The sequence below is a fragment of the Pinus tabuliformis genome, chromosome 3_2 (assembly GCF_031772625.1).
Source record: "Pinus tabuliformis cultivar Carrire ecotype Pingquan chromosome 3_2, CPIR1, whole genome shotgun sequence".
Taxonomy (NCBI): Eukaryota; Viridiplantae; Streptophyta; class Pinopsida; order Pinales; family Pinaceae; genus Pinus; species Pinus tabuliformis.
The window spans coordinates 88,355,454-88,380,523 of NC_142302.1; positions in this window are offsets into that span (position 1 = coordinate 88,355,454).

A 25,070-nucleotide genomic window follows, 5' to 3' on the forward strand; every position below is an offset into this window, starting at 1 on the left:
TGATACAAAATATCTGAAGCGTTGAGCCATCTGAGAAATAAATATGTTCACCAACTTGTACAGAACAACAGATAAGAAGTTATTACAGCTTTGAATACAACATAAATGGTCTTCAATTCTGTTAGAAGACTTTTTGACCTTTGGAGGCCACTGAGTCGGTTGAATGTTCTGTTATAAATGCTGGATGACGTGTCTTTGTGGCTCTATCCTCCTGTAGCTTTTCGGCCCTGTCACCTGTGACTGTCAGTGCTGCTTTAGTGGCCGAATAGTTTTGCTGAGTTGGCTCAGCCCATTCTTCTCCATACATGCTGATTTTATCAAAATTTTCCTGTGCATGATAACTTATATATTTCAATGAGAAAACTTGATTACAGGCTCTGGTTTTACAATATTAATTGTATCATTTTGGTCCAGACTTCCTATGTGGGCAATTGATGTCTTAGAATTGCCTCTAAAGTCTCATCTGCCTCTGTGTATTTATAGAAATTTGGAGGCACTTCAAACAAATGTTTGATCTCATCCATGATGAAAAATAGGTTCTCAACCCTGTTGTAGAGACTCTGCCCTGATGCTGGCCCTGATTCTTCTTAAGTACTGGGCCTTTCTGTGATCTGATTTGTAGCAAATGTGTTGACCCTTTTGGCATAATTTTCATGGGAAAGTAGTCTTCCTGCGCTATTCAGTAAGCTAGGAAGACCTATGTTTTGCAATGCCACAAATTTGTCCATGAACTTATTAACCTCTGTCTGCATATCCTGGCTTCTTCTTTCTAGTGTTTGCACTAGGCTTCTTAGTGTTAGGACTCTTTTTATTAGCAAAATGGTCTCAGTCCTGTTGGAAATTCCCATTGTTGCCAGCTGAGCACTTTTTCTGTTATTAAGCACATTAATCATTCTGTTGGCAACCTCAGGCATATTTCCTAGAGATGCCCTTGCTCTTTGGATTTCTCTATGTGCTTTCCCTATGAGCTCTATTTGCTCATGAATGGTCTCAATGTATTGCCATTGATCAGTTATGGATTGGCCAATGTTGGCCCATAGGACTGTCTTGAGTTCAGCCACTACTTTATCAAGTGTGAGCTCCTTCTCCAGCTCCTTTATCTTATCTTTGAGAGCCTTTATCTCTCTTCCTTTCTCAGCAACACTTTGTTTTGATTTATCATATCTTTCATTCAACTTGACCAAATTTTCCCTGGCCTCATTTAATTCTGCCATTTGGGCTTCCAGGGCTTGGATTTCATTTCTCAGTTTCTGCATGTCCAGGCTTGGAGCCTGCTCTGTTGTTGGCGCTGGTGCTGATGTGGAAGGCGCTGCCTGTTCTGTCCGTTCAGTGGGAGGAGCAGTAGTTTGAGGAGGCTCCTCAAGGTTGATTATCTCTGGAGGAGGCTGAGATGTTTGTCCTCCTTCTTTTTGTTGTAATGCTGCCTGTAGTGCAGCCTGTGCAGCCTCTGATTCTCCCAATTTCTCCTGTGTCTGGATCAGCTGTTTGTATAATGACACCAGCATAGCTGCTGCATCTTGGTCATGTCTCAGCTGGGCAACTTCTCCAGTTTGTGGGTGAATGGTTGCTGGGACTTTTACCATTTTCCTTAGTGCTGCCATATCTGCATCTCTTAACTTCAATAATGCTTGTACAGCCTTGATGTCCTTGGGATCATGCCCAAGTTCTATGATTATCTCCTCTAAGGCTTTGATTCTGTTGTCCTTTGCTTGAGAGGATTCTCTCTCCAACTCAAGTTGGGCAGCTGTATTATTTAGGCTATTTTCTAGCCTGTAGTTCACCAATGTCTTATCCGCCAAGGAGGCATACACCATCTCACCCGTTTGCTTATGTAATTCGATTTGATCCATTGGGTGGATGTCCTTGGCAAGGACCTCAAGGTTGGTCCTTATGTAATCTGCAGCTGACTGCGGCTGCAACATGGCTGGCATAAAGTGGATCATGATCATCTTGCCCTCCTGGACATCATATGCAGACATTAGTCTTTGCTGGTTAGTGGGAGCCATTTTTAACAAATGATTATATAGATGTATTCTTATGGGCTCATTCCTCTTCTTTATATCAATGAACTGCTGCTTGATGCCCAGTTCACCTCCTCTTTGCTAGCTTGAGGAGATGACTTCTCCTCCCACTGTCCTCTCTTGTTCCTGCTGGAAGGAACTTGCAGATGCCTCCATGCTAGGTGGGCCCATGCCCAAAGATTGCCCTATAGGCATTTCTTCCTCTGAGAGGGGATTCATTCTGTGTCTTTTCTCCCCTTGAGTTGTTGATGTTGTGAGGGGAGTCTCTCTGTCCCTCTTTCTACTTATGTCTTCTTTTTGTGGGGTTTGGAGGACTGAGGCCTCCACTGTTGTCTCCTGCCTAGGAGGCAGAGTGTCTTGAGCTTGTTGCCCGGTGGATTTTGGGGCCTGTGATGTTTGCTCTTGTTGCACTGGCTGTTCCTTTTCTTGCTGCCCCCCTTGTTGTTGTTGTACCTGTGGCTGTTGCTGCACTTCCTGCTGTTGTGCCTGTTCATGAGGTGGCTGCTCTGGCTCCATATCGTTCTCTTTGCCTTTGCTAGAGGTTTGATCAGTAGCTTTGGCTGCTTGCTGATGTGCTGTGGAGGATGAGGAAGCTGCTCCTACTTGAGTGCCTGGAAGAGCAAATACCTATGCACAAAGCTCTAAGTCAGCCATCTTTTGGAGATTTTTAACTGCTCTTTGATTTAATTCTTCTTGTGTGACAGCTTCCTCTAAGGTGCCTCTCCTCCACTTTATTTGATTTGCATATTTTTCTATGTGAGGCAACCTTACGTGGTCATAACTGGCCAGCCTATACTTGACCCTTCTTAAAGTTATGAAGTGATTGGGGTCATGAGGTTTCCAAAGGAAGCTGGTCTGTAGGCCAAGGGCTTCTAGCATTCTGTTTGCTTCTTGCCAACCTTCCTCCCTTTTGTTGTAAATGAAGTGGCCTAATTGGTTTCTTACTTTGAGCTGTGCTTTCTTGCCTTTGCCTAAAAAATGTAGCACATCAGCATTCCCAAACTGCCTGAAGTATTCAAGGGCAAACAATCTCATGGGCACATATTTGGGCAATATGTATGGTGGCAACTCACACCCATATATTCTGATGACTGTGTGGTTTTGGTAATAGTACCAATCCCCAATGTTGTATGCTTTAGATAACTGAAGGACTCTCTGTATCTCATCAATTAGTCTTGGAGGAGGTGAGCTCATAAGCAAAGACATGGCTGGGTGGATGAAGAGGTCTATAAACTCATAATAAGTGTATGGAGAACAAGATCTGCAGTGGAAGGCAGAGGACCAATAAACCATTGACCTTGGATTTCCTTGTGCATCCACTCTCTTCATAGCAAAGTGAAATTTCTCATGTTGATAATACAAAATTAAGTGGTAGATGTAGGAGGTGTATCTGGACACCCTTTCTCTTGCCAAGTTCATTAATTTCTCATGTATTTTGTCAGATATGTAGGTGGTATAGTCATAGCAGATTGGAGACTTGCCAGGGGAAAACATGAGCATCATCACCAGCACAGTTTCATCAACAAACTCAATTGAATTATAGCCCAGGATGGGACTGATCATGTCTACAAGGTCCCTGCCCAATTGGTTGAGGTAAACATGAGAAATGGGAGGGTACTTCACGGTGTCAGAGTCAATGTACAATTGATTTAGTTTGGTGACCTGAGCATCTGTCAATTTAGCTCCTTGCTTTTTTAGATCAATCAGTGATAAAGGAACTAATTTCTTCTCAGTTTTGAAGTGCAGCATCTCTCTGATGGCTTCAGGGGTGACATAGAAAACAACTGAGCCTGAAGGGTCAATCACAGCCCTCTGAGTGGCGTCGTAGCAGTCAGCACATAGGTGGATTAGGTCAGGGAACTGGTTGACCTGAGGGAGCTTGAAGATAGGGAGGAAAGAATCCCAAATCCCCAATACATCTGTTCCAGTCTCGTGTTTAATCATCAATTCGTTTAACAAGTGGATGTGGTACTTGCTGTGCATTAGCATTTCTTCTGATATTTGATAATCGAGGTCTGCTAATGGTTGCCATTCCAATTCTCTCTGAGGGGCATTTAATGGAGCAATATTCAAGGCTACAGGAGCTACTGGTGCATCCATGGTTACTTTAGGATTATGTTGGTCTGAACTGGTGTTACTGTGCAGAGCAACACAAAGGACTATTTCTTGGAAAGAGAGGTGATTTACTGAGGAACAGAGGATAAAATGGCAATGGCAACAATTGAAATACTGCACAAACCATTGATAGGGAAAATGCTTGGCCTTAAAAACTCTCTTCACGGTAAATTGATGCAGCTTGGGTTCTCAGTTCGCGAATGCGCGAACTAACTGTATGTTTTGTGAAAACTCGAGTAAACAAGGGTCTGCATGCGAATTTCGACTTTACAACTGAAAATGGAGGCTAGCCACAGGGGATTTAGCGGTAAACACAATGTTTTCTTACTCTTTAATCTATTGTTGGGGAATGCAGGATAAAACCAGGCGCAGAGGGAATGACTAGGATAAATACCTGGTAAACTGTCGGCAATAGTCACAAATGCAGGTCGAATTGGCGCACCAACGGTACTCGGGTCGAATTCAGCGGGTTGACGCTTGTTTGGTCGTAAAATACATGCAGAGGTGCCACAGTCGTTTTTTGCAAAAGTAATGAAAAACACGTTTTTTCGGCCAAAATATGGATTTTTGGGTTATTTGGCGCTTTTTTTTGGATGACGTCAGCATGATGTCATCAGGTGGGGTCAAGGTCGGATGACGTCAGCATGATGTCATCGAGTGACGTGGCGGCTTGAGAGTGGTCCACGGGGATGATGAGGTGGAGGGCAGGTCAGAGCAGTGGCGGACGGGGGCGCTGATGCGGCGGTGATGTAGGAGTGACGTTGGCAAGGCGGGTTCACAGAAACCGGAAACGGTAAGCGGTATAATATCGCACCGCTCTCTATACGGAAGCGGAATTGTCAGAGGGCGCTCCGATACGATTTGGGGGTGACGCGTGGCAGAGGCCTGACGTCACCCTCTAACAGATTTCGGAAGGTAACTTACGAACGTCGGGCCCGGTCTGAAATGCATGAGAGCCGTAGGATGAAAAGGGCTAGATCCAACGGTCGACGGATCGTTAAGGTGCCAGGTTGATACAGACGTGGGCGGGGATTAAAATAATATATTTGTTTGAAAAGCGCGCCCAGCGGGACTGTGGACTTTGGCGAATTTGTATGACTTTTGAATGTATTTTATCAAAACGCGCATTGCGCCAATACTTTGGGTAAAATGGGAAAAGTGGGTTTTTATGTATATTTTGCAAATGAAGCGGGTTAGGGGTGAAAATGTGGTTTTTTACAAGGTTCTTTAGCAAATGAAGGGGTTAATGGCTTAGATAACTTCTGAAGGGGGAAGAGGGGTAGGGTTTGGGTTCTTAAACTGACCAGATGTCAATTTAATCCCTGACTGTGAACATATGGCTATAATGACAAGGGGGAAGGGATATTTATAGAATGCTTGGGGTTTATACACCATAGTGTTTATAGTAATAGGGAAAGGGTAACATAGGGGATTTAGATAATAAGAAGTTAGGGGTTAATATGAATGGAAGAGGTGAATGAGGAGTGATATCACTAAGTTTATATAAAAACAACTTAGCTTAGGGAGTAGATCAAAATGAAAATAATTTTAGACAAGAAATGTGGCTTTTAAAGGAATAAGAACCAACATAAAACCTTAAATTCTTTCATGAACACAACTGATGAAGGGATGTTAGTAATGAATGTGAAAGGGGAGAAAAGGGAGTTAGTCATGCTCCTTTGCTTTGCTACAACATGATGGAGAAGAGGAGCTTCTCTATCCACTGATGTTCCTTTATGCTAGACCAGCAGAACTCATTTGAAAGTAATAACATTTCTGCAACCCCATCTGCCTACCCATCTACTTGCCTAGCATTTTTTGTTTCTTCATGGAGGGTGCACTTAGACTTGCAGACCCTTATGTGCCTTTTCTTTTCTTTTGGCTTTTTCTTTTGATTCTCTACCTCAGGCTACCCTTATTGCTTCCAAAGTCCCAGATTAAGCAGTTGGGAACCTTACTTCTCTACCTAGCTACTGGTCTGCCAAGATTAAACAGTTTGGACAGACTTATTTCTCTATTCTACAACAGAAAATTGAAACATGGCATGATCCAGATTAGGCTGTTGGACCATCCATCCAAAATTGAGTCAACATCAAGCTTATGTACACACCTTGTCTTCTCATGGAAATATGGGATCTTTGAATCACCAAAGCAGAGCATATTTGGAACTTTTATTTGCCAATCATGAAATATGAAACCTATTGGTATAGGTAGCTAACACCTTAGATAAAATATTTATCCAAACTTTTATTATGCTAGCTAGTTCATTGCATGTGAGTTTATTCATACCTGTAGTAACACATATATACAAACAAAATGTTAAAGAAAAGAATGAAACAAGAGGAGATAATGCTCACTAAATTACCCTTTGATTATTCTTGTATGTACACTAAGCAATGGAAACCCCAATTTTTTCATTAGTGGTTATATGTTTGATATGTGTGCTCATATGTCAAAACCCTAAATTTGTTTAGAAATACCAACTTTCTTTACAAGTTATCTAAATCCATTATTTTTTCCTTTATCCCAAAAGTTTAGATGCCCAACACATAGTAGATATATTTTCTCATGGATCGTCCTAAATAGAATCCGAAATGTCATATTTCTCACACAAAGCATAGCAATTTTGTTTTTTCTCATCCTAAATATATCTATATTCTATCAATAGATAAAATCTATCTACTTTCCAAATATTTGGATACGTTTGAAAACTTTGGATGTCCACCACATAATGGATATATTTCCTCATGGATCATCCTAAGCAGAATCCAAATTTTCATATTTGTCATAGTGAGTATATAAATTTTGATTTTTCTTTGTTTTTGTTTATTATATACTCTTTCTTGTCATTTTAAAAAGTCCACATACCTCAAACATTAAAACTGGAAAAACTATCTAAATTTTCATTTTTCAAAAAACTCCATTCAAATGTGGAACTATGACCTTATGGTACTGTCATACCCTATCCCCCTTACATAGATGCAATATTAATATATGTGTCCCATTAAAAAGTTATTTGATATTCATCCATTGTAAAAAGAGTTAATAAAACATGAATCAGTCAGTATCATCTCAATAGAAGTGGGCCCATAGGTAGTTAATAATCTACATGGATATTATATATTGAGTAAACAATTATATTGTGTTTTCTCATGAATTGTGATTGAATTTATGTATATACCTTAGGCTATCCCCTTAAAGGGGCAAGAAGACATAACTCTTTATTTTATATCAGAGAAGAGATATTTCTTGTGTTTATATTTTTTTCCTTTGGGGGGCTATTAGGTTCAATTTCATACTATATTTCATGTAAATTAGAGTAGATTGGTGTTGGCATAAATGTACACATGTCAATTCCAACAGTTAATTATCAAGCTAGGGCTAGTAGGCTTATAAGGCATAGGCACAATATGTGCAAGATTAAGTCTAGCCTAAGGAAACTAGAAAACTCACTCAAGGATAGGGAAAACATGAAGTAAAGTGAGAGACTCTTATATTATAAGCTCGAGTTGTAAAAAACCTAAGATAAAGTTTCATGTAATAAAGGATAATAAAGGAAAAATAAGGCCAAGGTCATGGGACACGTATTCCAAGATGAATGTTTGGAAAGCAGTATAGTGGGTGTCACTTTTGGTATTTTTGTTGCTGTGGAAATTGACAAAGACATTGGAAAAGGAACAGAGGCAATAATTGGTATTTACTTATGAAAATAAAGGAAAATAGGAGAAGAGGAAGGTGAGGAGACAAATTTAGATGGTAAGGATATTAAAAGTAAAATTAATGAAAATGAAGAAAATAGAGATATCAAATAAAAAGGCATCAGAGAATTAGTTCATAGCTTTTGCTAGTTTAACTTTTGTCAATTTTTGGCTTGAGAATAGTGAAGAGAGAGGGGGGGGGGGCTCAAAGAGGAGAAAGAAATTAAGAAAACAAAGGAAAGTAAAGGAAAGCAAAGGAAATGAAGGAGGAGGTTGGATCAACGACTTCAACAGCAAGATTTTGTAGGTAGCATGTTACACGTGTGATTTCCTAACTGAGGTGTGAATGCATGGTTCATGAATTTGTGTATTTATTTAATTTCTAGCCATTGGAATGAATTTTTCCTATTTTAACAAGGTTTTCATCCTTTTCTTTCCATTTCCTGGATAGCCATGGTGTAATGAGGTTAATTTCCTGGTTGAGGTTTAGACTACCAAAAGGTTTTGGATTTGGGTGAGGTGGTTTTAGCAAAATTCCAAAGGGTTGGGGGTGGAGATGGTTTCCTCTAGGCAGCCCTTGACAAGTGGGTGGAGATAGGAAAATTCTGAGTCATCCAAGATTTGTTTCATTTTGTGATATCAAGATTGGTTTAGGTGGCATCATGGTAGTTGAGGGTGGAGGTAGTTTAACCACTAGATTCCCTTGGTTGTTGATGTCTTTGTTATCCCATGTGATCTCACATTTGTTCTTGGGATATGGCACAATATTGGTTGGATTAAAGAAATATTTGGTTTATCGCAATCTATGGTTGGGGGTTGCAAGGAAGTCCCTGACTCGGTTGGAATTTTCATAAGATAGTAACAACTATTTTCCTATTGTAATATAGGAGTACCTGTACTTGTTATTGTGTTGATTCGATTGTTATTCTATCATGGTTAATATTCTAGTTATATGTTGGTTATAAGCATGGTTCTATGATGTGCTCTAGCTATTGCTCGTGTTCATAAGTTTATATGTATTTGAATGGTTGATGAATGCATGGGCTAAGAAGTGTTTTTATAGCTACTTGAGAGGGCATTAGACCATCCTGGTGATTTTCAGATGAAGTTCAGAGATTTAAGATCAAATATGTATTCATGACCTATGAATTATATTTTTACCTTGTGCTCTTGAAATCTCTAGTGTATACTACGTAGTCTAGGTCAACTTTCTGATTCAAGCTTGAATGATTCGAATTGTCGACATGTTAATTATGGTTTTGGAAAGCTATAGGAAGTTTTGGGAAGTGGTATGGAGGTTATCCTAAAAACGTGTCTCAAACCTCGGGACCGCATGCATTAAACTCAAGAATTTAGGTAATAACAACATCAAGGCAAGAACGTGTTTGTAGTTGGAGGCCTATAACTGCATCGTTTCCTTATTGTCCATGCAGTTGGGGTGTTAGGACAATGAAAAATGGGTCTATCTAAAGGATTGATCACCTGGGTTGGTTAACAACCTTCTGAGTGGTTTGTGGTCTCTGAGGGGTGTTAGTAGAGTTGGTAGTTTATCAACCCCAATTCCATAACTAAAAATTGGAGTTCAGGTCATGTTGTAGTAACACCTCACTTAAGATCTACCTAAAGATCTTATGAAAGAAGGTAAATGTTAGAGATCTTATGAAAGAAGGTAAATGTGGGGAGGGATAGTTACATATTGGTGGCATAGCTTCTAGTTTCAAATACTTAGACTATATGGGTGAGATGTGATTTTTATGCATGCATGTTAGTTGTTTGCATGCTTTGTAATCATTATCTTTGTCATTTATATAGTTGTTGTTGTAGTTTGTGGCATCATGCTTGATGATTGAGATGATGTCGATAGGTTGATATGTTGGTGCCATTATATATATGTGTGTGTGTGTGTGTGTGTGTGTGTGTGTGTGTGTGTGCGTGTGTGTGTGTGTGTGTGTGTGTATGTATGTATGTATGTATATATACATGTATATTGTTCCATTCTAGATTGATTTGTGCAGATGAGATAATCTCCTGTGCACTTCACTAAGGTATGTTTGATTATGAATCTATTTGGTTTATCTGACATGGAATGTTTGTAGGAAGAAAAAGATCAGAGATGATAAGAAAAATGGTAGATTATAGTTCATGTGACTCTCCTTATAGATCAGTTGAGAAGCAAGTAGATGAGAAATATTCTAATATAGTAGTTACCCCTATAAGCTTAAAGGCATGAATGAAATGTTGGAAGGTGGATAATGATAGGATAATTCAATCATAGGAAAGGGTTTCCAGGGCTCAGGAAATAAAAGTTGAGGTTAATGTGGTCATCCTTCAGAGTTTATCATATTTTCAAAGATAGGGACAACCAAGAATCAATATGGATAGGAGGAAATGACTAATGGGGGATATTGTAGCAGGTCTTGGTGAGGGAACAAGTTGGAAAGGAATTACATGGTCAAAGGTGGAATATGGATGGATATACCTATTATGAGAGATAGTGTTTATGGGTTCTTTTATAGTTTTGTTTTACATAAACATCATGGACATCATGTTGCCATACATACAGGACAAGTGAGAGAATATCCTTGCCTAATGAGTTCAAGAAAGCTAAGCCTCCTACATTCAATGGAGAGATTAAGAAAAAAGAATCTAGAAAAGCATGGTTTCTTAGGATGAATAATTTCTTCAAGTTGGATGATTATACAGAGAAAATGAAAGCCAATATATCTATTTTCAATCTCAAAGAAAAAGAATATATCTGGTGGGAAGATGCGAAGCGTGACAGAGACATCAAGGTAGAAGGATTGAGTTGGCATGCATTCAAAAAAACCTTTAGGAATAATTACTTTCCAGAGAGATATTATGATGGAAAATCTATGAGATCTATGAGTTGAAGATGGGGACTATGGAAAGAAAAAGACTACACAACTATGTTTCTGGAGTTCTTGAGATATGACCCATATCTTAAGGATGAGAAGATGAAGGTTCAAAGGTTGAAACGTTGACTACCATTAGCATTCAAGGGTCAGATTGTGCATTAGGAGGCTCAGTCATTGGAGGAAGTCATAGAGAAGTTGAAGCAATTTTATGAGCAACCAAAGCGCAAGAAGGAGCCTAAGCATGATTGGAGAGGTAATGACAAGAACAAGGTAAAATGGCCTCTGAAGTGGGAAAGGACTCAGAATGTAGTTGGGAAAGAAAATGTGGCTCCTTACAAGAAGTTCAGTACAACTGAGAAGGTACATGGATCTCAACTTAGAGAGAAAATAAATAAATGTAGTGGTAGGGAATCATTGCAGTGTTGTATTTTTGGTGAGGATCATCAAAAGAAGGACTGAACATTCTAATAGGGCGGTAGAAATTAGATATGCAATGATTAGGAGGCAGAGATAGTTTGGGATGTTGATCATAGCATTCCTCGGATTTATGCACCTCTTGATAAAAAGCATGAGGATCACAGAGAATTCATTATTGAGATGGGAGGAAAGCTTTCTGATCAAGTCATTTCCATTTTGATTGATCCTGGATCTAATTATAGTTATGTAATCCTAACCTAGTGGATAAGAGTGACCTCAATGAAGAAGTGCATGCAGAGTCTTGGTGGTCTAGTTGCCTATAAGGACCAAGAAAATAGTTCATGATTGGTTGAGAGCTTGTGAATTTGAATTGAATGGTATGCCTACATCAACACATTTAAATGTGCTTCCATTTGGTTCATACAACAAGCTTTTGGGCATGGCTTGGTTGTACCTTCACAGGACTAAGGTAGATTGTTACGATAAGGTTATTGAGTTCTTGTACGATGATGGAGAGAAGAGAATATTGAAGGGTAATAAGAAGCCTACACCAATGAGAACGGTTATAACTATGCAAACAATGCATAGTTGCAAAAACGGATGTGTAGTATTTGTAGTGCACGTTTCCAATGAGAAGGGAAAATATGTTGGGGATGATGAGGTCTTGAAGAGGTATCCTATGTTGCAATAGTTTCAAGATATGTTTCCGGTAGATATTTCATAGTTACCACCCCATGGGGAAGTGGATTTCACTATTGAGTTAATACCACGAGCAACACCAAAATCGAAGGCAACTTACAGGATGAGCACTCCATAGTTGGTGGAACTGAGGTTGCAGCCTAAGGAGATGGATTATAAGGGATACATTAGCCCAAGTGTATCACCTTGGGGTGCATTAGTGTTTTTTGTAAAGAAGAAGGATGGTACTCTCAGGTTGTGCATTGATTATAGGCAATTGAACAAGGTGACTATCGAGAATAAGTACACTTTATAGTGGATTGATGATTTTCTTGATCAGTTCATGGGAGTAGTGGTATTCTCAGATATTGACTTGAGATCAGGATATCATTAGGTGCACATCAAAGAAGAAGATATTTACAAGACCTCATTACGTACCAAAGCACTTGGGATCAATATTAAGATTGCTAAGAGAGCATAGTTATTGCCAAGTTAGCAAGTGAAGTTTATTTCAAACTGAAGTTCATTACTTGGGATATGTTGTTTCTAAGGAAGCTATAACAATGGACTCAAAAAAGATCAGAGCTATCATGGAATGGGAAGCTCCTAGCAATGTGGATGATATTAGATCATTCATGGGACTAATAGGTTATTGCAGGAGGTTCACCAAGAATTTCTCATGGATTTTCTGATCCTACTAAATCATTGTAGAGAAAATGATAGATGTTTGAATGGATAGAGGAGTGTGTAACTCGTTTTAAGTAGTTGAAAAATTTTCTTACAAATGCTCTCGTCTTGAAGATGCCAAATCATGACAAAGATTTTATGGTATGTGTCATAGGGAATTTTGTCACATTTGGTCAATAGGCCTTCAAAAAGGATCATACACATGCTTTGAACACTTTGTCACCCTCCCTACACAAATCCCTTCACACAACGCTTTTTAATCCCCGGGTTTCTGCCTAAAAGCAGTTTTTTTAGTCATTTTAGGGAACAACACACCTTTTCCCCTTACTAGACAACGTTGACTACCAGGTTTCCCTACTTTGCACCTACTCTAATCAACAACAATTTCCTCAATGTTGGGGCTACGGTGATTGTAGAAATTTATGAAAACAAAAAATAACCCTAAATCTTCCTCTTCCAGAAGTGTCCCAGATCTATTTTAACCATTTACCGCAGATAAAAGTCTCGAATACTATCCTATCCTACCTTGGAGTTTTCATCCCTTATCCCTTGATCTCATCCTCCCATCAAGAGTGGATCTCAATCCTAGATTGGTAAAAGGATAATAATTCATGAACTACCTCCTTCACCTATATATTTACTGCCATTCAGAGGTAAGGGGTTCGATTTTGGAGAGTGATTCTACTCTTATGCCGCTGATGTGACATATATATTTCCATGCATTAGGGTTATTAGAGGTGTACTTTGAATTAAATCATTTGAATAAAATAATCTCCTTGAAAGATCAACTCAAAGACATGAAGATAAACAAATGAGAGTATGTGAAATGCTACATTATGAGGATATCTCATATTAGGGATAAACTAAAAAGTCTTGGAGAAACTATGCTTGACAGGGAATTGGTGATTGTAACTCTTAGAGGTATCCCTCCGATTTGGGAAAACTTCATTACTACTATAACCAACAATAGTACCTTCCCATAATTTGATTAGATTGTTTGAAGTGTCACTCAAGAAGAATCAAGGTCGATATCAAGTAGCAGGATACTAAAGCATGGGGAAGGATAGCCCACTACATTCATCACTCAAAAGAAGAAGAAGAAAATATAAGGAGGTCCATCAATTTCAAGAAATCCTCCTCCTCCAAACTCAAAGAGAAGGAATGATAGAGCATCATATCACATTCAATGTTACAATTGTGACAAGGAATGCCACTATGCTTGAGATTGGCCAGAGAAGAACAATGTTCCACACTACAACACTAGAAGCAAAAACAACAGGTTTGATGATCGAAGAAGAAGAGATGGTTGAATGGATGATAGAAATGGGAGAGACGAAAGAAGAAGAAGAAGAAGATATTCTCCAATTTATCATGAAGAAGATCATCGTCCTCAAAAGAAGTCGAGATACTCCACATATGATAGCAATGTTGGAAATATATCTAAATATATTCTTATTTCTACTCTCACTAGTTCTTCTCCTCTAGATTCATGGCATACTTGGTTAGTTGATAGTGGGGCCACTCATTATTTCTCTCTATATAAGGAAGTTATCCCTAAATTGGTAAAGAGGAAGCCGAATTTGAAAATTATCCTTCGAGACAACTCCACTCATCCCATTAGAGGCTTTCGGTCCTTCAAATTTCATTTGGATTCTAGGGAACCTATTTTAGTCCATGATGTAATGTATCTGTTAGGATTGGAGAAGAATTTGGTATCAATATGTACTTTGGAACACAAAGGGATGAGGTTTGCCTTCATCAAGCGAAAGGTTTTTACTTGTCCTATTAGATTTCCTATGAGATATTCATTTAAACTGAGATTGATATTTAAAGGACTCTCAGAGTCACTAGTAGACCTCTTCTAGCATTGGTCCATGATATTAATCATCTAAGTGAGTTATGGCACCAAATATTGGCCCATTTACATTATTATTCTCTCCCAAAACTGAAGAATTTTGTCTCTGGCATTCCCATTGTTCAAGCCCAAAATGATGGAGTGTGTCAAGGTTATTCCAGTGGAATGAAGATAAGGGGACCATTCCCCTGTAGTGAGAACGAGACGAATGACATCCTCCATCTTATTCATTCCGACATATGTGGTCTAATGCCCATGCATTTTATTGGTGGCCATATTTACTACATCACATTCCTTGTTTATTTCTCAAGGAATACATGGATATAGTACTTGAACCATAGGGATGATGCCTTTGAAAATTTCAAGGATTTCAAATCTTTGGTAAAAAATGAAACATGGAAGAAAATCAAGATATTCGTCTTTGGCAATGGTGGAGGGTATATTTCGAATGAGTTTATCAATTTTTTTATGAACGAAGGTATCAAGAAATAAAAAATTGTGCCCTATAATCCAAACAAAATGGAGTAGTTGGAAGAAAGAAGAGGTCTATTGTAGAAGTTGCCCATGCCCTACTCCATGATCCAAAGTTTTCAAATTTCCTTTGGGGAGAAGCAACATATGCTACCATATATGTTCAAAATAGGGTTCCTCATCAAGCATTGGAGAAGAAAATCCCCAAAGAAGTGTTCATAGATGTCAATTCGGATATTGGCCATCTCCATATATTTGGCTACCCTATATAGTTTTGTGTGTTGAATGAAAAATAAAACAAGTTGGGAGCCACGGGAAGAAAAGGTACACTTGTTGGATACAATGAAAATTATAAATATTTTACAAATATTATCCTGGTCAAAGGAAGGTTGAAATTGTCAGGAATGTAACTTTCAATGAAGATGTTTCCCTTACAAACACAAGGGACCTTCCTCGACCTCCTCCTCTTGAGAAGAAGAATGATGATATGGATATTTTAGATGGTCATTTCATGCCTGAATTTGACATAGATATTGTTGATGATCCCATGCAACCCATGGAACCCTTAGTTCCTCCTCGATATGATCCTCTTCCCAAGAAGAGGCCACTCTGGCTTCATTACACATTATAGGATGACAAGAGATGTGTTCTCGTTCAAACATAATTTAGAGAAAGAAAGAATCCATGTAGGTATTAGGGATATCTTGCAACCATGAGCACTATGATTCAAGCCGAACCTACCACTTTGAAGAATCCATTAAAGAACAAGTTTGGAAGTATGCTATTGCAAAATAATATGAATCAATAATGAAGAATGATGTATGGGATGTCTTACCGAGAAAGAAAGGAAAACATCTGATAACGTGAATTTTTCTATTCAGGATCAAACATGGCATTTATGGTAGCATTGAAAAGCATAAACTAAGGTTTGTGGCCTAAGGATTATCCCAAAAATAAGGAGAAGATTACAATGATATATTTTCACCTATGGCTAGACATATATCTATTCATTCTATAGTTTCTCTTACTGCAAGTCATGGGTGGAGACTTCATCAGATGGACTTGAAGGCAACATTCCTCCATGGCATGTTACAGGTAGAATTTATGTTGAGCAGCCATAGGGATTTTAAGTAGAGGATTGAAAGAAACATGTTTGCAGGTTGAAGAAGGAATTGTATGGTTTGAAGAAAGCCCCTAGAGTATGGTATGCCGCCATAAAAAGTTATCTCTTCAAGCTGGGATTCCTAAGAAGAAATGTCGATCCCAACATCTAATTAAAGGTAGTCCATGGTATGTCATTGATTTTGGTTTTATATGTTGAAAATATATTATTAACAGGTAGTGAGCTCCCGATGATCAAGTGTAACAAGGAGTTAGCTTCAGAATTAGAGATGAAGGACCTTGGACTCATGCGCTACTTTCTAGGCCTTGAGGTGTAGGAAATGGCTAGTGAGATTTTCCTTTCACAAGGAAAATATGTCGTGAAGTTGTTGGAGAAATTTGGAATGGAAGAATCCAAGTCTCTGCACACACTGATGGAAATGAAAATTTTTAAGAAGTTATGTCGAGAAGTTTGGGGACCCAATTTCACAAATCCATTTGAATGTATATAGTTTATTAGGAAACTAATGTTCTTATTTAACATTGATTCAAACATATGCTATGTAGTGAACATGTTGAGTCAATCCATGACCGAGCCTCTCCATTTACATTGGATTGTTGTGAAACACATTTCCATATATTTTCATGGGATGATCACCCTTGGTATGAGATATTGTAACGGAGATGTTTGAATTCATGGTTATATCGATGTTGACTAGGCCAGAAATGTCATCGATAGGAAGAGTATATCTAGACGTTATTTTAGCCTTGGATTTTCCATGGTATATTGGATGAGAAAGAAACATAAGTCCATGGAACTGAGTACCATCGAGGGAGAGTACATTACTTCCAGCGTGGCTAGCTACAAATAAGTTTGGTTGAGGAAAATATTTGGAGAGTTATTTGAGTATCTCCTAGATACTACAATGATATATTGTGATAATAGAAGTGGGATCTGTCTCATAGAGAATCTGGTATTTCATGAGAAGTCTAAGCACATAGAGATTCAATATCATTACATTCAATACATTGCACAAAGAGAAACCGTTATACTCCATCATATATCGACGTATGAGTAGATTATAGATATTCTCACTACATATTTTCCCAAAAGGAAGTTCTTGGTCTCTAGAGAGAAACTTGGATTGATTGACATGACCCATCCTAATATGGCGCATCACTTATCCAGAACACTCACTCGACTCTTCCCCCCTATTTGAACTCCCAAGGTGAGGAATTGAGATGTAGGGCTCCTAGGGTTGAGAGATCCCTCGACAATAGGGTCGTAGATGTTGCTCCCCTATATGTCACTGAGGGTTGGAAATGTTATATCCCCTATCTTGGTTTGCGACGTATACCCTAGTTGGCATCATACCCACAAGCTGGGCTTTTTGGGATTACCACTCCCCGTTTGTCTAATGGGTTGGGAGAGTAATTGTAGGTGTACAACCCCAACTAAATATTATGTAGGTGTTCTACCACATGAATCTTGAGGGTCATTGTTGGGAATATCAGTGGGAAATAGGATGTTTTGAGATGTTCTCCTGTATATCACCTTTCTCTCGATATATAGTTGAGGATGTTTTTCTCCCCCATGACATTTTGGGTTCAGATGTTCTCCCCAATGTGGATTCAAGTTGAGATGTGCTCCCTGATATTGTTTCAGACTGATATGTGCTCTGGAATGTTTTAAAAGGTGGTAGCTAATAATCCCTAATGATTCTTCTTCTTTTGATTTGAGAATTCTTCAGGAGATAATGTTGAGCAAAGATGGGACATGATATGATGATATGATACATATGATTATTACATGATGCAGTTGGAATTTCTCCGTAGCTAAGAGGGAGTGTTAATTTGGAATCTTAGTAATAAATTCTAACCATGGGACTATATCCCTCTTTTCGAGAGGACCAATTTTAAGTATTGAAGTGCCCAATTTGGAAAAGGGAAAGTGTACTTATGAAGAAAACTTTCATATGCACATTTGAATAGGCCAACCATTACAATAGGTGACCTCAATCTCATTTGGACATCACCATGCATCATCTTATTCTATTCTTCATTGATTGGTTCACACAAGTTTTAGGCTCATTTGAGTAAACTGGTTCATACAGGTTTGAAATTACAATGTCCGTAGATTGCACAAGTTTTATGGTTTTGGTTTATGACCATAGGATGCACACAAGATATGTTCTGCTACAACAACAAGATAGGAGGCTCAACAATTCATTTGGAAGGTCTCAACTGCACACATCATTCATCCTCCATGGGGTTGTGCTCTAGGCTTGAAATTTGACATATGACTGTAGTTGACCACACTTGAGCGAAGACATGAAAAATTGTCTCTAATTTGTATTAATGCTAGGAAAATATTTCTAAATATTGTTTAGTTAATTTTGCTAGATGATTTTGTATTGGGCTCATTGTACTCTCTTATGAATATTTTATGACAATCTAATAGAAGTTGAATTTTCAAAGGACCCCCCTCGTGGGGATTTTCCCTGGTATTTGAGAAAATCTAGTGTCTCTTGTAGATGTGTTGATTGTCTCCTTTTTCGTTGAATTTATTGTTTTATCTTCAATTACTGTTGATGATTGGAAATATTAATTTTCATTGAAAATGTTCATAATTGAAGAATTAAATTGGGATAAGACAAATTGAAACAACATAGAGCAGTGGAAAATTTAACAAAGTTGGATCTTCATTTGGGATATCGTCAAATTGGAATGAAAACAAAATAAATTTTGAAAATACCATTCAGAAGCCATGAAGGTCATTATCAATTTTTTGTCATGCCTTTTGGCATTACTCATGCACAATACACAATATAGGGTTTGATTAATTCCACTTTCAAGCCCTTCCTCAGAAAATTTATGTTAGCCTTTTTTGATGACATACTAATCCACAACAAATCTTGGAATGGTCATGTTCAACATGATGACAAGGTGCTCAAACTATTGGAGGAGAAATAATTATATGTGAAACCATCCAAACATTTCTTTTGGGTATAAGAGGTGGGATATTTGGGTCATATTATATATCATTAGGGTGTTAAGATAGACCATAAAAAATTTAAATCCATCAAGGAATGGAAAATACCAACAACCTTAAGGCATATTCAGGATTTCTTTGGTTAACAAGGAATTATTGTAATTTTGTGAATAATTATGGGAAAATAGTAGCACCTCTAACAACATTAATGAATAAAGATGCATTTTCTTGGAATTGTAAATAAACAAAGGCCATTGAACATCTTAAATAGAAAATGTGTCGAGCTTTGATATTAGATACACGATACTTCACAAAAATCTTTATTATGGAATTTGATGCTATAGGAAATGGAAATTGTGTTGTTTTAATGCAATAAGGAAGACTCATTTCCTTTTAAAGTCATCAATAAAGGGAAAGAATTTACCCAAACCTATTTTCTAGGAGAAATGTCAAAAATACTACATGCCTTAAACTAATGGTGCACTTAGCTAATGGGAAGAAACCTCAAGGTTAAAAAAATCATGATAGTCTTAAATACTTCTTGGAAAAAATATTATCTTCACAAGAGAAGAAAAAATGTGTTACAAAGATGTTAGCTTATTACGTTAAAATCATATACAGAGAAGGGAGAAAAATGTTATTGCAGATACACTCTCCAGAAAGGATGAGGATGTGGACACATTTCTTTGTGTCATTTGTATTATCCAACGTGATTTGACAGCTTAGGAAGGGGATGAATGGAAGAACGATGAAGAGGTGTGGACTCTCATTCAAAATTTGTATAAATATTATAGTGCATCTAAATCATTTACCTAGAAAAAGGATTCATATAAATCATTTATCTAGAAATAATATTCAATCTGATACAAATATTGCTTACATCTATGTAAGAGCTCCCTACTCAAATAAAAGGTTCTTTTGGAATTTGAAACCTCTCATATAGTATGGAACTTAGGATTTTTAACATTTTACCACGGGGCCAAGATGGAATTTGTTTTGGATGGCCTTAAATCTGATATTCAAAAGTTTGTGGCAGAATGTTTGGATTTCCAAGAAAAAACGTAAAGACAATTAACAAACTAGGTTTTCTACAACCATTAGTCATTACAGGTCAATGTTGGGAGGAGGTCTCAATGGATTTTATCATAGGCATACCCAAGTTCGAAGGAAAGAGTGTCATCATGTTTATAGTTGATAGAACTATCATGTATGCACCTTTTTGTGTAGTATGTCATCCTTTAAATGTTAGTACAAATGTTGCTACATTTGTGGAAATAGTTTCAAATCTACATGCAAACCCAAATATTATTGTAAGTGACAGAGATCCAATTTTCATAGGAATTTTTTTGACAAAATTATTTTTCTGTCTTAATACTCAATTGGCTCATAGATCTCTTATCATCTTCAATCTCATGGGAAAACTTATATAGTGAACGAATGCTTGGAACGATATCTTTGTTTCTCGCTAATCGACGGGATCAATAGAGAGTTCTCTGGGGCACTTCAAAGCATCCACTTATCTTCTGGGATTCAGTTCTTAGACTCTTTTCGATAGATGGAGTTTTCCACCATGTTTTGGTATGTGTAATGTCCCTTTAAGGTTAATTTTTCCATAGGGATTGGACCACTTGAAATTTTTTTGGCCCCCCCTGTGGATGTTTTTCATCTTGAGTTTTGTGGGTTAGTTTCTTCTTTATATTCCAGGATTTCTTTCATGTCATATGGGTTAATTTCACCCTTCATTTTCTCACTTCTTTTGGGGACTAGGGGACGAATTTCACGTCATATGCATGATTTTCACCTATATTTCCAGGGTTTTTTTCCCTATTTCCCTAGTTGATGGATATTTTTCACCCTTTTCCAGGGTCGTTATTCACCCTTTTTATTAAGTATGATTTCATTTTTCCACCGCTGTGTCACATGGCGACTCTCAAGCTTTCACCTGGTGTGCATTTTACCGTGGAGTTTGGGGACACATTAGACATTCTTTCTTTTGATTTTTCATTATCGACCCTCGATACCTCTCGCTAAGGTACCTCCACCTCACATTGATATAATCTCATTTTGAGACTGCTCCTTCGGGTAACATGTCATGCTCTTCTTCCATGGCACTCCCATTTATGGAATGATGTTATGAATATCATCCACAATTGATCACATCATCTCTAACAGACAATTATAAGGTTAAGTAGTGGAAGATCACTTCAAGCATCGACAATAACTTTTCCAACTCTTCTAGGATAATTTGACTATGTCACATAATCAAATGAAACACCATGTAGATCAACATCACAATGAAAGAATTTTTGACATGGGTGATTGGGTATTTTTACAGCTACAACCATCCAAACAAATATCCATCAAGAGAGCTAACAAGGATAATAAATCATCACCCAAGTACTATGGGCCTTATAAGGTTTTGCACCATAGTGGTATTATGGTATACAAATTGGAGCTTCCTACATCATTGTATGCTGGCATAGAACACTTTTCACTTTTTTTACCTTTTTGGATGAAATATAGAGATTTACAATATATAATACATTGTTATGGGAAACTCCACTCCTATTTTTCACCTCCACTAGCCCCTCATCCCACTATCCCTAAGGAATATGCTCCCATCCAACCCATGTGACAATGTCATCGATCCTAACACTCCAATCCCAAAATTTTCCCAAATTATTGAAAATTCCAAGGTCAACTGCAACTACAAAAAAGAAGAATTGTAATGCTTAATAGGATTTGAGGGCTTACATACTATAGTCAGACATTATTTGTGTCATTATTATAGTGTTTTAGTTTGTTAAATATGTTAAAAAAAAATCCATCTTGCATTCAAAAGATAGAAATTTCCAAAACCTCCAATTGAACAAAATAATGATTTTTACCAATAATTTCTATTTTGAATAGAAATTGTCCTCGATATGAAAATTCAAAATGAGTAGTTTAGAAATGATATTTCATAGCATAAAAGAGAGAAGAAATCATTGGGTAATTATGTGGAGTGGTAGGTAAATATATATAGATTCTACTTGCTAATATATGATTGGGACACCTAAAGCTAGGTAGTCATGAGGTGCAAGTAGACATGGGCCTAATAACACTTAAAAAAAAACTAGATATACATGTTAGGCTTTCCCATACACATCAATATAGGAGAAATATTATGTGAGTTATGATATGAAAAGTGTATTTCTTACATTCTACCCATGAAGTCATAGCATATTTCACATGCAATATAGTGTCAGACAAAATCAAAGAACACAAAGAAAAGATAAACCAAAAACACTATCCTTAAAAATATAAAATAGAGTGCTATGTTAACTTGCCTCTTCAACTAGGAAACTTGAGAGACAAAAGTTATAAATAAATTCACTTTCTTTACAAATAATTACATAAATTTCTTCTCAATATATATCCATCGATGGACAATATTAACTACTTATTAGCCTACTTCTAGTGACAACGTTTTGACTAATTTTGATTTTATACATAGCAAGGAACCTTTTCATAATGAGTGACTATTAAATAAATATTTAATAGTAAACATACATTAATAATGTATATAAGTAATAGGGTTATGGTAGGACACTACATGCCCTCCCCTTTCTAAAGCAACATTGTCCTCGAGGCTAAAGATGAGAAATTGTTGGAAAATAATTGTTGGATCATATGTGGCATTTTTTGGTTGCATATATTTACAATATATCAACACTTTCTTCATAATGCGTATATATTACTAGTACTCTTGGATATCTAATACTAGTTCTACTTGAATTTAAATAGAAACTTCTTGATCTAGTTTTTGCAGGTTGGTCTGCACTTTACAATTTAATCCCACAACCTTCTTCATATAAGACACATGAAAGACTAGATGAATCTTGGAATGGGATGAAATATCTTGTTTGCATGAAGCCTAATCAATGCTTTTTTCTTATTTGATATGGCCTACAGAACTTAGGAGATATCTTCTCGAGAGCTTTATCTTAGAGAGATTTATGTTTAGAAGGATTTATCAAAGGAACATATGATACCTTTCACCCAAATAATGTTCAAATATATGCGCATCAATTTTTTGTTTCATTCTCTTTTGTGTCATATGCAAGTTTTCATTGAGGATACATATACCAACCTCTCTAATGTGAATTTTTCTATCTAGTGCATGAATCTTGGACATGATTGGTACATAGGGTTCTATAGATTGGGTTTTCTGGCCATAAATTTCTTCATATCATGTCATTTTAATAAGTCCATGATAAGTGGTATTTTACCACCATTTATCGAGGAGAAGCCATGTTAGCTTCTAGTGTAGGTTTCCAAAATTAAAGCATATCCAATATGGTTCTAAGCACTTGTTGACCATTTATGTTTAACCATGTGTTTTAGGATGATACACAACACTCAATCTTATCTACATACCATCAATTTTAAGAAACTCCTACAAATATTTGCTAGTAAATGCAGAGTCTCAATCCAAAAAAATGGAAGTTGGCATACAATGTATCTTGAAGATCCAATCTATGACAGACTATGAATCCAAGGAATGAATGCAAGGATGAGATACAGAATAAAAATGAGTAACTTTTGGAAGTTTATCTACCACCATCATAATCAATATTTCATTTCGTGATCTCAAAATTCCAACAATAAAATACACTAAAATGTTTATCCAAATATATGTCGGGATTGGTAAAGTTTACAATACCCTGGTAATATTACTATATCTCCATTATTTATTTTCCAATCATCATGGCATGCCAAAAAATATTGGACTTCCTAGAAGAATTAACAACAAGATATTTCGTAATATTTATGAAATTGAGAATGGCATGTTCATGATGATGAGTATAACTACTGTAAAATTCATTGTTTTAGGATTGAATCCTTTTCCAAAATAATCTTCCCTTTATACCATAATGTATCATGATTCCATGTAAAATTCTTATGTGGTTTGGTGTCTATCTAAAGCATTTTGATTAACTAATTTAATGTACTATTTTCCATCCATTCCTTTTGATCCTCATCAAGCCATCCTCACATTGGTAACAATAAGGAATGGAATGATTAATCCTCTTCAAATTTTCTTATTAAATCATCCCCTACAACATTATATTTACCCCCCTTATATATAATCTCATAATAGTATGCCAAAATATTGGATACCCATTTATGTTGGTCTAGTGAAGAAAATAAGTGTGCACTTAACACTATGATTGTCCATCTTGGTATGAAAATTCGTCTGTATGAGATAAGGTCACCAGGTCTCCATTTCATGAAAGGCAACCAAATTTTCATTATAATATGTGTATTTTCCCAATTTTTAGTGACACAATTACTTACTGCTTACTAGTGAATGTCAAAGGTCATTATTTGTAGCACCCCTATCTATTTATTTATTTTTTATATGTGACTATTTTGAGACATTTAAGCTATTGTTGGACTTAATGATATGGAAGAAAAAATGGACTATGTGATGATGCAATTCTATTTTATTGTATTTAATTAATAAATAAGTTGTTTGTTAAAATTAAAACAATGAAATGGACTATCATTTTCCCTAGAAAAACTCCATTTATTACTTTTGAGTATTTTCTCTATGATAGAAAAATGTTGCATAACAATTTAGTCCATACTATATAACTTAGAAAATACATAACAAATAGCTAAAATTAATATGACTAACTAAATAAGTAAGAAATATTTTAAAAAACTAAGTAAAACATAATTTTCAAATAAAATTTGTAAAAGAGAATTAAACAAATTATCTTACAATCAAAAGGAGGTCTAAATCTTGTAAGGACCAAGTTCTTTTGAACATTTTTTTTAAATATAAATGGTTATCAATTCTAAATCAACACTACACTTTCTTATAATTATATATAAGATACTATATTTACATTATATACATGAATTTAAGCAATGCTCCTAAAAATCATTACAAAATTAAAGTTTCAAGTAAAAAAAATGATAAAAATAACTTTTAGTTTTCCTCTTACTCATAAATTTTTTTCATCCTTTTCTCATATTTAGGTTTATAATAATCTAATTTATTTATCTAATTTTTTGGTTTTTCACTTTTTCTTTTTCTGTTATATATAAGATATTATATTTACATTATATACATTAATGTAAGCAATGTTCTTAAAAATCATTATAAAA